The sequence below is a fragment of the Lolium rigidum genome, chromosome 2, assembly GCF_022539505.1.
Source record: "Lolium rigidum isolate FL_2022 chromosome 2, APGP_CSIRO_Lrig_0.1, whole genome shotgun sequence".
In the NCBI taxonomy this organism is placed as follows: Eukaryota; Viridiplantae; Streptophyta; class Magnoliopsida; order Poales; family Poaceae; genus Lolium; species Lolium rigidum.
In genome coordinates, this window is record NC_061509.1 from 47,210,781 (window position 1) to 47,226,032 (window position 15,252).

General features: G+C 47.3%; 1 long non-coding RNA gene across 2 annotated transcripts in view; it reads right to left on the bottom strand.

Annotated features, from left to right (window-relative positions):
- Window positions 1–14,995, bottom strand: part of LOC124686363 — a 56,168-nt gene extending 41,173 nt beyond the window's left edge. For both annotated transcript variants that reach the window (XR_006997794.1, XR_006997795.1), the window contains exon 1: window positions 14,894–14,995. This is a non-coding gene — a long non-coding RNA (uncharacterized LOC124686363). The remainder of the gene's footprint in view (window positions 1–14,893) is intronic.
- Window positions 14,996–15,252: the final 257 nt, after the last annotated feature.

Consider the following 15,252-nt stretch of genomic DNA (forward strand, 5'->3'; position numbering starts at 1 on the left):
ACATCCAATATTCATGATTACGATACCATGATCATCTATTAATCCACAAGCTAGTTTAACAAGAAGCTTACTAGGAACTCTTTTATGTTTACAAAACACACATGTATTAATGTTTCCGGTTAATAGCATGAGGTGCAAATATTTATCATAAACAGAAAGATATAATAATAACCATTTTATTATTGCCTGTTGGGCATATCTCCAACAACATGTGTATCCAGACAATTTTATAATAAGTATGGATTTTGGATCGGAGGGAGTATAATGATCAGCTGTGCAATCAGAAAACTATTTTGTTTTAAATATTTGTTAGTAAAGATTTTAATTTCCTTATAGTTAGTTGCTAATAGTTGCACCGAGTCATGACGCTTAGCTAGTAGTATGTGTAAGACCCAAACACCGACGTATAGAGTTGATTCTTCCTTCGATCGAAATTACTTGTTATAGATTTGTATATGATTGCATGTACCTACATAACAAATGTGTCTAGTTACATGTGTATCTAGACAAATTTATGACAAATAATTTGGATCGGAGGGAGTATATTTATTAGATGTAAGATTTGTAAACTATATCATTTTAAGTATTTGTTAAGAAACATACATCTATGTTAGCTAATTTATGAGGAGAACTCTGAGATGAACCTGGCGGCATTTGCACCTGCCTGAACTCGTTCTCCCATTGATTGAGTAAGAGGTGGTCCTGCAACTGCGGTGGTAATTTTTTTGAGAGCAATCAACAATACACAATGAATACACAGGTGTAGGACCCCCTGGGAGAGAGAAAAAATGGCTAAAGAAGTTAAAGCATGGTCAAAGTGTCAGATGGCTTCCCTAAATGATGTTCCTCTCTCGCGGGCGGCGCAGACGAAGCAACTCACGACGCTGATGGATGAATTGGGAGTGGCTGGGGCGCAGCGGTCTGCGGGGAGGTGTAGCGGCGACCGGCAGACGGCGGAGCCACGTCGAGGAGGAGCGAAGATGTCACTGATGAAGAAGGTGAGCAGGGTGCTGACAACTTCGATAGCTGACGGGAACAAGGTTGTGCTGGAGGTGGCGTGCATGACGGCGGACGGCGCCGTGGAAGGTCCTCGTCACTGCGCTGCTTAACATGCACGCGACGGCACCGTGGAGGCGGTCGCCCACACCATGGGCCCCGGTGGCGCGACGTGGCACACCATGGGGAACGCCGCCACCAAGGTCCTCAGCCTGGCGTCCGTGCACACGTACCGCTGCAGGCCGGGCCGGAACGCGTCCGTGTTGGAGAAGTTGTTGCAGCTGTGTGATACGTCTCTGACGTATCGATAATTTCTTATGTTCTATGCCATATTATTGATGATACCTACATGTTTTATGCACACTTTATGTCATATTCGTGCATTTTCTGGAACTAACCTATTAACAAGATGCCGAAGTGCCGGTTGCTGTTTTCTCGCTGTTTTTGGTTTCGTAAATCCTAGTAAGGAAATATTCTCGGAATTGGACGAAATCAAAGCCCGGGGGCCTATTTTTCCACGAAGCTTCCGTAAGTCCGAAGACGAGACGAAGAGGGGCCACGGGGTGGCCAAACCCTAGGGCGGCGCGGCCCCACCCCCGGCCGCGCCGGCCTATGGTGTGGGCCCCCGTGCCGCCTCTTGACTTGCCCTTCCGCCTACTTAAAGCCTCCGTGACGAAACCCCCGACACCGAGAGCCACGATACGGAAAACCTTACTGAGACGCCGTCGCCGCCGATCCCATCTCGGGGGATCCAGAGATCACCTCCGGCACCCTGCCGGAGAGGGGATTCATCTCCCGGAGGACTCTACACCGCCATGGTCGCCTCCGGAGTGATGAGTGAGTAGTCTACCCCTGGACTATGGGTCCATAGCGGTAGCTAGATGGTTGTCTTCTCCTCATTGTGCTTCATTGTTGGATCTTGTGAGCTGCCTAACATGATCAAGATCATCTATCTGTAATTCTATATGTTGTGTTTGTCGGGATCCGATGGATAGAGAATACCATGTTATGTTAATTATCAAGTTATTATACATGTGTTGTTTATGATCTTGCATGCTCTCCGTTTCTAGTAGAGGCTCTGGCCAAGTTTTTACTTTTAACTCCAAGAGGGAGTACTTATGCTCGATAGTGGGTTCATGCCTCGCATTGACACCGGGACAGAGGACGAAAGTTCTAAGGTTGTGTTGTGCTGTTGCCACTAGGGATAAAACATTGGCGCTATGTCCGAGGATGTAGTTGTTGATTACATTACGCACCATACTTAATGCAATTGTCTGTTGTTTAGCAACTTAATATCGGAGGGGTTCGGATGATAACCTCGAAGGTGGACTTTTTAGGCATAGATGCAGTTGGATGGCGGTCTATGTACTTTGTCGTAATGCCCAATTAAATCTCACTATACTTATCATGTCATGTATGTGCATTGTTATGCCCTCTCTATTTGTCAATTGCCCGACCGTAATTTGTTCACCCAACATGCTTTTATCTTATGGGAGAGACACCTCTAGTGAACTGTGGACCCCGGTCCATTCTTTTAATACTCGAAATACAAATCTGCTGCAATACTTGTTTTTACTATTTTCTATGCAAACAATCATCTTCCACACAATATGGTTAATCCTTTGTTACGAGCAAGCCGGTGAGATTGACAACCTCACTGTTTCGTTGGGGCAAAGTACTTTGGTTGTGTTGTGCGGGTTCCACGTTGGCGCCGGAATCTCCGGTGTTGCGCCGCACTACATCCCGCCGCCATCAACCTTCAACGTGCTTCTTGGCTCCTCCTGGTTCGATAAACCTTGGTTTCTTTCCGAGGGAAAACTTGCTGCTGTGCGCATCATACCTTCCTCTTGGGGTTGCCCAACGAACGTGTGAAATACACGCCATCAAGCATATTTTCCGGCGCCGTTGCCGGGGAGATCAAGACACGCCGCAAGGGGAGTCTCCACTTCTCAATCTCTTTACTTTGTTTTTGTCTTGCTTTATTTTATTTACTACTTTGTTTGCTGCATTATATCAAAACACAAAAAAATTAGTTGCTAGTTTTACTTTATTTACTGTCTTGTTTGCTATATCGAAAACACAAAAGAAATTAGTTTACTTGCATTTACTTTATCTAGTTCGCTTTATTTACTATTGCTAAAATGGCCAACCCTGAAAATACTAAGTTGTGTGACTTCACTAGCACAAATAATAATGATTTCTTATGCACACCTATTGCTCCACCTGCTACTACAGCAGAATTCTTTGAAATTAAACCTGCTTTACTTAATCTTGTCATGAGAGAGCAATTTTCCGGTGTTAGTTCGATGATGCTGCTGCCCATCTCAATAATTTTGTTGAACTATGTGAAATGCAAAAATATAAAGATGTAGATGGTGACATTATAAAATTAAAATTGTTCCCTTTCTCATTAAGAGGAAGAGCTAAAGATTGGTTGCTATCTCTCGCCTAAGAATAGTATTGATTCATGGACTAAATGCAAGGATGCTTTTATTGGTAGATATTATCCCCCTGCTAAAATTATATCTTTGAGGAGTAGCATAATGAATTTGAAACAATTAGATACTGAACATGTTGCTCAAGTTTGGGAAAGAATGAAATCTCTGGTTAAAAATTGCCCAACCCATGGACTGACTACTTGGATGATCATCCAAACCTTCTATGCAGGACTAAATTTTTCTTCGCGGAATTTATTGGATTCAATTGCTGGAGGTACCTTTATGTCCATCACTCTTGGTGAAGCAACAAAGCTTCTTGATAATATGATGGTTAATTACTCTGAATGGCACGCGGAAAGAGATCCACAAGGTAAGAAGGTAAATTCTATTGAAGAATCCTCCTCCTTGAATGATAAGGTTGACGCACCACCCTTCGATAATACTTGAGATACACTTTCCGCGCCTAGCTGAAAGGCGTTAAAGAAAAGCGCTTATGGGAGACAACCCATGTTTTTACTCCAGTATTTTTGTTTTATATTTGTGTCTTGGAAGTTGTTTACTACTGTAGCAACCTCTCCTTATCTTAGTTTTGTGTTTTGTTGTACCAAGTAAAGTCTTTGATAGTAAAGTAAGTACTAGATTTGGATTACTGCGCAGAAACAGATTTCTTTGCTGTCACGAATCTGGGTCTAATTCTCTGTAGGTAACTCAGAAAATTATGCCAATTTACGTGAGTGATCCTCAGATATGTACGCAACTTTCATTCAATTTGAGCATTTTCGTTTAAGCAAGTCTGGTGGCCTAATAAAATCCATCTTTACGGACTGTTCTGTTTTGACAGATTCTGTCTTTTATTTCGCATTGCCTCTTTTGCTATGTTGGATGAATTTCTTTGATCCATTAATGTCCAGTAGCTTTATGCAATGTCCAGAAGTGTTAAGAATGATTGTGTCACCTCTGAACATGTGAATTTTTATTATGCACTAACCCTCTAATGAGTTGTTTCGAGTTTGGTGTGGAGGAAGTTTTCAAGGATCAAGAGAGGAGTATGATGCAATATGATTAAGGAGAGTGAAAGCTCTAAGCTTGGGGATGCCCCGGTGGTTCACCCCTGCATATATTAAGAAGACTCAAGCGTCTAAGCTTGGGGATGCCCAAGGCATCCCCTTCTTCATCGACAACATTATCGGGTTCCTCCCCCGAAACTATATTTTTATTCGGCCACATCTTATGCACTTTGCTTGGAGCGTCGGTTTGTTTTTGTTTTTTGTTTTGTTTGAATAAAATGGATCCTAGCATTCACTTTGTGGGAGAGAGACACGCTCCGCTGTTGCATATGGACAAATATGTCCTTAGGTTCTACTCATAGTATTCATGGCGAAGTTTCTCCTTCGTTAAATTGTTATATGGTTGGAATTGGAAAATGCTACATGTAGTAACTCTAAAATGTCTTGGATAATTTGATACTTGGCAATTGTTGTGCTCATGTTTAAGCTCTTGCATCATATACTTTGCACCCATTAATGAAGAAATACTTAGATCTTGCTAATTTGGTTTGCATATTTGGTTTCTCTAGAGTCTAGATAACATCTAGTATTGAGTTTTGAACAACAAGGAAGACGGTATGGAGTCTTATAATGTTTACCATATGTATTTTATGTGAGTTTTGCTGTACCGTTCATCCTTGTGTTTGTTTCAAATAGCCTTGCTAGCCTAAACCTTGTATCGAGAGGGAATACTTCTCATGCATCCAAAATACTTGAGCCAACCACTATGCCATTTGTGTCCACCATACCTACCTACTACATGGTATTTATCCGCCATTCCAAAGTAAATTGGTTGAGTGCTACCTTTAAAATTCCATCATTCACCTTTGCAATATATAGCTCATGGGACAAATAGCTTAAAAACTATTGTAGTATTGAATATGTACTTATGCACTTTATCTCTTATTAAGTTGCTTGTTGAGCGATAACCATGTTTCGGGGACGCCATCAACTATTCCTTGTTGGATATCATGTGAGTTGCTATGCATGTCCGTCTTGTCCGAAGCAAGAGAGATCTACCACCTTCATGGTTGGAGCATGCATATTGTTAGAGAAGAACTTTGGGCCGCTAACTAAAGCCATGATTCATGGTGGAAGTTTCAGTTTGGACACATATCCTCAATCTCATATGAGAATAATAATTGTTGCCACATGCTTATGCATAAAAGAGGAGTCCATTATCTGTTGTCCATGTTGTCCCGGTATGGATGTCTAAGTTGAGAATAATCAAAAGCGAGAAATCCAAAATGCGAGCTTTCTCCTTAGACCTTTGTACAGGCGGCATGGAGGTACCCCATTGTGACACTTGGTCAAAACATGTGCATTGCAAAGATCCGGTAGTCCAAGTTAATTAGGACAAGGTGCGGGCACTATTAGCATACTATGCATGAGACTTGCAACTTGTAAGATATAACTTTCATAACTCATATGCTTTATTACTACCGTTGACAAAATTGCTTCATGTTTTCAAAATAAAAGCTCTAGCACAAATATAGCAATCGATGCTTTCCTCTTTGAAGGACCATTCTCTTTACTTTTATGTTGAGTCAGTTCACCTATCTCTCTCCACCTCAAGAAGCAAACACTTGTGTGAACCGTGCATTGATTTCTACATACTTGCATATTGTACTTGTTATATTACTCTATGTTGACTATTATCCATGAGATATACATGTTACAAGTTGAAAGCAACCGCTGAAACTTAATCTTCCTTTGTGTTGCTTCAATACCTTTACTTTGATTTATTGCTTTATGAGTTAACTCTTATGCAAGACTTATTAATACTTGTCTTGAAGTACTATTCATGAAAAGTCTTTGCTTTATGATTCACTTGTTTACTCATGTCATCACCATTGTTATGATCATCGCATCCACTACATATGTTTACAAATAGTATGATCAAGGTTATGATGGCATATCACTTCAGAAATTATCTTTGTTATCGTTTTACCCTGCTCGGGACGAGCAGTAACTAAGCTTGGGGATGCTTGATACGTCTCCGACGTATCGATAATTTCTTATGTTCTATGCCATATTATTGATGATACCTACATGTTTTATGCACACTTTATGTCATATTCGTGCATTTTCCGGAACTAACCTATTAACAAGATGCCGAAGTGCCGATTGCTGTTTTCTGCTGTTTTTGGTTTCAGAAATCCTAGTAAGGAAATATTCTCGGAATTGGACGAAATCAAAGCCCAGGGGCCTATTTTTCCACGAAGCTTCCAGAAGTCCGAAGACGGGACGAAGAGGGGCCACGGGGTGGCCAAACCCTAGGGCGGCGCGGCCCCACCCCTGGCCGCGCCGGCCTATGGTGTGGGCCCCCCGTGCCGCCTCTTGACTTGCCCTTCCGCCTACTTAAAGCCTCCGTGACGAAACCCCCGATACCGAGAGCCACGATACGGAAAACCTTACCGAGACGCCATCGCCGCCGATCCCATCTCGGGGATCCGGAGATCACCTCCGGCACCTGCTCGGAGAGGGGAATCATCTCCCGGAGGACTCTACACCGCCATGGTCGCCTCCGGAGTGATGATTGAGTAGTCTACCCCTGGACTATGGGTCCATAGCAGTAGCTAGATGGTTGTCTTCTCCTCATTGTGCTTCATTGTTGGATCTTGTGAGCTGCCTAACATGATCAAGATCATCTATCTGTAATTCTATATGTTGTGTTTGTCGGGATCCGATGGATAGAGAATACCATGTTATGTTAATTATCAAGTTATTATACATGTGTTGTTTATGATCTTGCATGCTCTCCGTTTCTAGTAGAGGCTCGGCCAAGTTTTTACTTTTAACTCCAAGAGGGAGTACTTATGCTCGATAGTGGGTTCATGCCTCGCATTGACACCCGGGACGATGGATGAAAAGTTCTAAGGTTGTGTTGTGCTCGTTGCCACTAGGGATAAAACATTGGCGCTATGTCCGAGGATGTAGTTGTTGATTACATTACGCACCATACTTAATGCAATTGTCTCGTTGTTTAGCAACTTAATACCTGGAGGGGTTCGGATGATAACCTGAAGGTGGACTTTTTAGGCATAGATGCGAGTTGGATGGCGGTCTATGTACTTTGTCGTAATGCCCAATTAAATCTCACTATACTTATCATGTCATGTATGTGCATTGTTATGCCCTCTCTATTTGTCAATTGCCCGACTGTAATTTGTTCACCCAACATGCTTTTATCTTATGGGAGAGACACCTCTAGTGAACTCGTGGACCCCGGTCCATTCTTTTAATACTCGAAATACAAATCTGCTGCAATACTTGTTTTTACTATTTTCTCTGCAAACAATCATCTTCCACACAATACGGTTAATCCTTTGTTACAGCAAGCCGGTGAGATTGACAACCTCACTGTTTCGTTGGGGCAAAGTACTTTGGTTGTGTTGTGCAGGTTCCACGTTGGCGCCGAATCTCCGGTGTTGCGCCGCACTACATCCCGCCGCCATCAACCTTCAACGTGCTTCTTGGCTCCTCCTGGTTCGATAAACCTTGGTTTTTTTCTGAGGGAAAACTTGCTGCTGTGCGCATCATACCTTCCTCTTGGGGTTGCCCAACGAACGTGTGAAATACACGCCATCACTGTGGCGCGCCGGACCGGCAAAGGAAGGACGGTGGCGAGTTCATCTGAGCGTCTTGATCCTGGGCGGCGCCGTCGGCCGTGCTCAGTCGCCGCGTTGTGGTAGATAGTGCCAGTGATAGTCGGCGGCAGCGTGCGTCATCTGAATCGGAGCAGCATGTCCGGTCGCATCGCGCACACCTCCGGCGCGTCGCTGCTCAGTTCGAACACGGATTCGGCAGTGCTGAGCGTGTAGACGAGCGCGAACTGGGTTTTCTTAGGACTTAGGAGAGGAGGTGGTTGCCGTCGGTGACCGCGCCATGTGTAGGCATCAGGACACTGCAGACCTGCAGTACCTCGCCATGTCCTACCATTGATCGCGTTGTGTTGCAGACGCCGCCAAGCCGGCAGCGCTATCTCAAGCACCCTGCTGCCGCCGTTGACCATTTTTTCGGCGTCTCCGAGGCACCTATGAAGCACTGTGTCGCCCATCCATGGGCGCGTGGCGGGCATGATCCACGGCCGTACCCCGCCGAGCCCCTGTGCTACGTAGCCGAAGGTGGAGAAGCCGGTTGTGACAAGCACGTTGCAGGTGATGAGCAGGTACATCTCACCCAACGCCCTCCTGTCGTGTGACTTGTCGCCCCGCTTCTGCCGCCCCTCGTGGCTGGGATGGTGCACGCCGCTCGCCCTCCCGTCCCCCTTTTCCTCCGTCGAGGTAGCCGCCGCAGACCTCCCGTACACCTCCTCCTGCGTCGAGGCACGGCCTAGCTCTGCCCCGAGAGATCCAGATGAAGCAGCTCGCTGGCGGCGCTGGTGGATGAGCAGGGCCGTGCCTGGGGTACAGCAGCGGCGTCCCTCTGTTCGTCCGGCTCGAGCGTGGCTGCGGCGTCCTCCTTGATGTTCTGCAGCGCCGTGGCTTGAGTCATGACGATGAGGAGCGGGGATGAAACTGGGGAAGAAGGCGGGCAAGGTGCTGACAGTAGCGGGAGCTCTCGTCACTGGCGGCCAACAAGGCGGCGCTGGAGGTGGCGCGCATGATGGCGTCGTCACGTGCCACGCCCGCCGGACGGTAGCGGCAATGATGACTCTACAGGGGAAGGCGACGTCGCCGGCGCACGCTGATGTGCCACGCCCGCCGGCACCACGCGACCCACCAATGGCGACACCATGCGCGCTCTTCCGCCGACCACACTGTGACATCGCAGCGGAGGCGCGCGGCGTGTGCCCCGTCCCCTCTGTGCGTTGCTCCCGCCGCTGCCGCCATGTCTCTCCGCTGGCTTGAACTAACAGTCCAGTTCGCTTTTCATGCTAATCTTCTTTCCACACCATGAATCAGTTGTTCGAACCACCGCGTCTTCTTTCCACAGATAAATCGGTACATCGCCGGAGCATCGACAGTGGTTGTTAGCTGCTGTGGCAGGAAGACGAGAGGTATATAGAGAGAGTTAGGTGGGGAGGGGACGCACGTCACCGCAGAAATTTATTATCCCATGTGAGGCCCAGCATAATATACCCACTAATTATTCAATCTACCGGGAAATATACACTGCCACTACACTAGTCGCAGTGCTAACGTGGACCAATGGCTATTGAAGTTGCGGCGGGAGCAAATGCCGCCCGGTTCACTTTATTCGCTCTCTATTTATGACAAGTAATTTGGACCGGATGCAAGTATATACAAATCTACTAGTACAAGTAATTTGGCTTGAATGGAGTATATTAATTAGTTATCTAACCCAATGCCATCGGCTCGCTGGTGGGAGGTGAGGGCAGTGGGAGACCCACGACGAGAGATCTCGGGAGGGCAGGGAAAGGCCCGCAGCGCTAGGGAAGCAGGAGGCCGCCAGCGTGAAGCACGGGAGACCGTCGGCGCCTAGATCGGAAGGCTGCTGGCGCGGTGCTGCGAGCGCGGGAGTCCGCCCGAGCTGATTCTGGACGATGGAGTGGATGGATGCAATTTTATAACTGCAAGGGTGGAAATAAAAAAGAATAATTTTAACTGGACTCCTAGCACCTAATAGGGGAGTAACATACCTCATAGCAATTATGGTTGTGCCAAATTACTCGGATATTCAATTCAGAAATCGGTCCAGATGCTCCCGCAGTTTGGACCAATGGCTGTCACCCGTATCCATGCCAACGGCTGTATTTCTCAATCGTATTTTATTTGTTCTGGTTTTTATGCAGTGTCAATAGCCCACGTCCATTGATCAATTAATGAGGCGAAAGCCGTTTGTTGCTTGGCAGTACAGCTGTGGCACTTCTCCCCTATTGCCGAGCATGTGGAGTCCAATAACATTATCCCCGTGACTCATCAGTACCGAGTCAGCAGCCTCCGACCTACTAAGCAAATCCATGGATTCATGGTCATCATGCTCGCGCAGCAACGCCAACATCTATGGTAAGGTAGACCTGGAGGTAGTCGAGCTCACACGGCGTTATGACATTGTTCCTGTCCTCGACCTGCCGGAGCATGAGCAATGTGGAGGCATTGAGGAAGGGGAAGTCAGAGGCGATGAGCAGCTGCACTTGCGCACCGAGCGGCGGCGTGCTGCATGCGAGACATGGAAGAACGTGAGGTACATGGAGGCGTTGACCAAGTGGGAGAGAGAGACGTGCGGGAGGGCTCTGGATTGCCACGCACAACGGAGGCCACCATGACGGACAGCGACGTTTTTGGAGAAGATGTCGTACTGGTAGAGTGATGGGTCGGCGCGCTCATTTGGCGGCGGAGACAGTGGACACGAACGCGTTGCTGAAGCAGGACTCCCGACTCCATGAGGGGCAAGGCAAGGTGGTGGAGTGAACTGGGCGTGGAAATGACGATGCGGGATTTGAGCGGAGTGCACGACGGGCTTGGAGGACATATGGGACTTGGGCATCGTGACGGCCGTCGCGCGCGGAAGACCTGCTGCCCCGCCATGGGAAGCACATCATCGTATATGATCTGAAGGTGACGGAGACAGCAGATCCAAGAGTTCCGAGCACATGAATCAAAGGAGAAAGCCAGATATAGCCAGGGACAGGAGTCGTGGGCACGCGCTGGATTTGATGTTTACCCTCTATCGGCTGCAATTTCGATGACGTCACCTCATTCATCCACACCGTTATTCCTTGCCTTCCGGGTATCTTCAACGGGCCGACGCATTTCGGACGCCTAAAATATCCGGGCGCGTCCGTTTGCGTCGGCTCAAATTGTCGAAATCGACCGGGTGCCCCACCGGGACAACGCATTTTTTTTCGTTTTTGCATTTTTTTCAACACAAAAACATAATTTACGTAGTAAAGAAAGGAAAATATAAAATATAAAAACTAACGCTTGCGCCTACTCGTTGTCATCGTCGAGCACGATGAAATCCGGTACCGGAGACGACCAGTTGGCAACCGGCGAAACAGAAGCCCCGTCGCCTCCACGAGCACGACTCTGAGGCGCTGTTGCCGAGCGTGAGGAGCGTGTTGCCGTTGGCCTGCTTCCTCATGCACTCCTCCATGGTCGCCATGACCTCTTACTTGGAGTAGCAGCCCTCTCGCGGCGGGTCTGGTCGAACGGGCAGCGGGCGTCGGGCCTCCTTCGTCTCGACTTCACCGGCCTCCTTCTGCTTCGTTGTGGACGGATCCATCCCCACCATCGACGGATCCAGCCCTACCATCGACGAATCGAGCCAGTGCCGCTCAGACACGGATGGAAAAAATCAGATTTTTCTACACCACGATGCGGAATACTCCAGGAGAGCAAGCGAGAGGCGAAGACGTGCGGGGAGACGAGAGACAATGGAGACGCGCACGAGGGAGAGGGCGCGCAAGAACGCGGTGGTGACGCGAGTGGCGGCGGCTGCCGCGCGCGAGAACGCGCCGGAGTGCGGGTGAGAGGGAGGACGAGTACAGGTGAGCCGGTGAGAGGCCGTGCGGGTGAGTGAGCAGTTGTCGGCTGTGCGGGTGAGAGAGCGACGCGAGGCGATGGCAAAATTGGAAACCCTGAAAATTTTGTAGCGTGACCGAAGTTGAACTACAAAAGCTTAAACGTCTTATATTTCGGATCGGAGGGAGTATCTAGGTAACAAACGTGTTTAGTTACATGCATATCTAGACAAACTTTTGACAAAAAAATTGGATCGGAGGAAGTATATTAATCGGATCTAAGATTTGGAAACTATTTCGTTTTAAATATCTGTTAGGAAACGTAAATGTGTAGCTAATATTTACGATGAGTAATTTGGATCGGATGAAAGTATATGTAAGATTTGGAAACTATTTTGTTTTTGAATATTTGTTAGAAAACATAGATGTACGTTTAGGTGGCTAACCCAAATGCGGATGAAAAAAAAAACATATCAAAAAAGTTGTTAGCAGTCGGTAGAGATGGGCCTTGCTAGTGCGCGTGCAGAAGAGGCAGCCGCGACATTGATTGCGAAGGCTACAACACAGACGCAGACGCGGGTTACGATGACCACCAAAGCGGCGGCCCGGAAGCGTAAATGTATGTTAGCTAATATTTACGACGAGTAATTTGGATCGGATGAAAGTATATGTAAGATTTGGAAACTATTTTGTTTTTGAATATTTGTTAGAAAACATAGATGTACGTTTAGTTGGCTAACCCAAATGCGGATGAAAAAAAACATAGCAAAAAAGTTGTTAGCAGTTGGTAGAGATGGGCCTTGCTCCGAACACAAATGACCTACGGTAACAGGCCCCCGGGGGCGGGCCTAGCAAGTCGCGTTGAGGGAGTAGTGGTGGGCTTGCCCCGATCACAAATGACCTACGGTTACGGGCCCCCGGGGGCGGGCCCGGCAAGCTGGTCACCCTCGTACTCAACTCCTTTCTCGTCATCCCGAACTGCTGCCCCCTTCCATCTGGGTTGAGAGCCCACGCTACCGGGCTCGGCTTGTTGCTCATACCGACGGAGGAAGCCTTTTATGTAGCCTGTTCGCGACATAGTTGTCCGATGTGGGACTAAAAAAAGGAAACAAGGCGCGTCCGCCCGCGTGCGTTCAGTTCCACCAACGGTTCGCGCGATAGTCCTGGGCCGGAAGGCGCGCTTCGGTCAAGTCGGCCCACGTCACAAAAATGAAGAACTTCAGCCTGATCGTCTGTCCCGGGAGCTTTCTTGTAAGCTGTGCACGATTTTTTTCCCACTCGCACTAGTTTTTTTCTCAAAAGTAAACTAAGCACTAGGTCTCAAATTTACCTTTTCTTTCTTTTGCGAATCTGTAGCCCAACAACAAATCCACTTCGGTTGCAAAAACGAGCCAATATCCATTAAATGTTCACACACTATAAAAACGAATGTTCACACAACGAAGTAGTTGGAAACCCTAGCCTCTTGATCGCTCTGGGGCGACTGCGGAGTAGCCACCAACGCCCACACATAAAACCACTCCCCAGCCTCCCTACCTATTCGCCTCGGAGGAGGCCGTGCAACCATCGAGCGAAGCCCATGCGGCAACGACGCGGCAATGCCTTCTCCCTCACGCGGCAGCACGGTTTTTGATAGAGGTTCGGTGGCGAGATGCTGCAGGGACCCACATGCAAAGCGTGCCATGACATCGACTGAGGAGAGGCGCAACCTACCCGTGGTGGAGCTGCCCCTTCTGCCATGTACGCGGCCTGCGAGCCCGCTTGGCGCATCTGAGCATGTGCACGCCTGCAGATCAAGGTTGTGGTGGCAGGCAAACGTGGTGGCGCCTACACCACTGGTTGCTAGGCACCGTGGTGGTGCCGATAGTTGGCCAGGTGGCAACGGGCTAGATCCCCACCATCCAACAACATTTGATGGTGGTATCGGTGGGAGAACATGTCTTCATTACTCCGGTGACGTTGCGGCTTGTCTCTGAGCGGTTGTGAGGCGAGCTGTTGATGGACCTCGGTGTCTCTCACCATCCAACCCCATTCGATGGTGGTCTATCAGCTTTTATTGGCGATGGAAATGCTTGAGGGCGTCGTCTCCCTCCTTAGGCATCATCGTGGCCTTGTGCTTCCCCACCACGAGCACCAAGGGAAACTCTATATCCGACGATGACGCACCCCGGTGTCGCTACCTTCTTGAATGTGTTTGCTTGGGTTGGCCGTGAGGTACCTGGAAAAGGCGGATCGAGCCGGAGTCTGCTGCTGCCAAAAATCATGGGCCTCTGAGGCACAATGTACACCATGGTCGAATTTTCTTTGGCGGTGTCTTCGTCCGGTTTGGTCGAGTCTTGTCATTCACTCGCCGACTCTTCTACGCGCTTATGGCTATGTTTTGCGTTGATTCACGCCATATCAAGGCGGGGTTGTTCTACAGAGGTCGGCGCGACACGGTCTTGGAGACATGCGTTCCACCTCCTCGGATTTGCCAATCTCTACACAGTTTTATTATGTTAGATTAACGAACAGTGTTCAAAATCATGCATATAGTATACACAATTCAAGTCATTTTCATGGATTTTTAAATAATCCCTCAGGGGAATGCTGGATGAGAAACCATCTCTCTACTAACAATAAGAAAACAGTTGGGCATAGTAAGGGAAAACGAAGCATGCATCTTCGGCAAGTTGAGACATAGCAGATTTATGCATGGTGAGAGGAACATGATTATAAGCATTAGCCAAATCCCTGAGTATATAATAATAATTAATAATAATGAGGAACAACAAAGGTCGTCAACAAGTATTGCAAGAAAATGTGTGAGGCAAGCGCACAGCAAAATTGAGGCTATGCACTCTACGAATGAAAGTGCATTATTATAAAATCTCCAGAAGACTCTATATGCTGGAATTGACCGGTCACATAACAAGACAGTAAACATTTAGTACCTCAGACATCACCATTAATTTAAGACGAGAAAAAGGAGACTGGGAATAAACCTTTAACAACTGTATTTTCTGTGCAAGGTCATGCTCCCCAAGAAACCTCAAAATCGTAAGCTGTCCTTGGGTGTCTTCACACTCTTTACAGTGGTAATATACTGTGAAGTAGCACATGGTGCAAGATTATGTACATATATTTCTGGCTTTTGCTGCATTAAAAAATTAAAATGTGACATAAACAAGTAACACTAGTTAAAATTTGCCAAATAAGTGTGAAAATCAGTACTTTAAATCATAATTGCAGTAAGCCACTGGAACACATATATGATCCTAGATGCAGAATGCTTAAGTGGTGCTCCCTCTGTTCCTAAATATAATACGTTTTGGGAGACCAAAGGTAGTGACAGGGAGGCTCA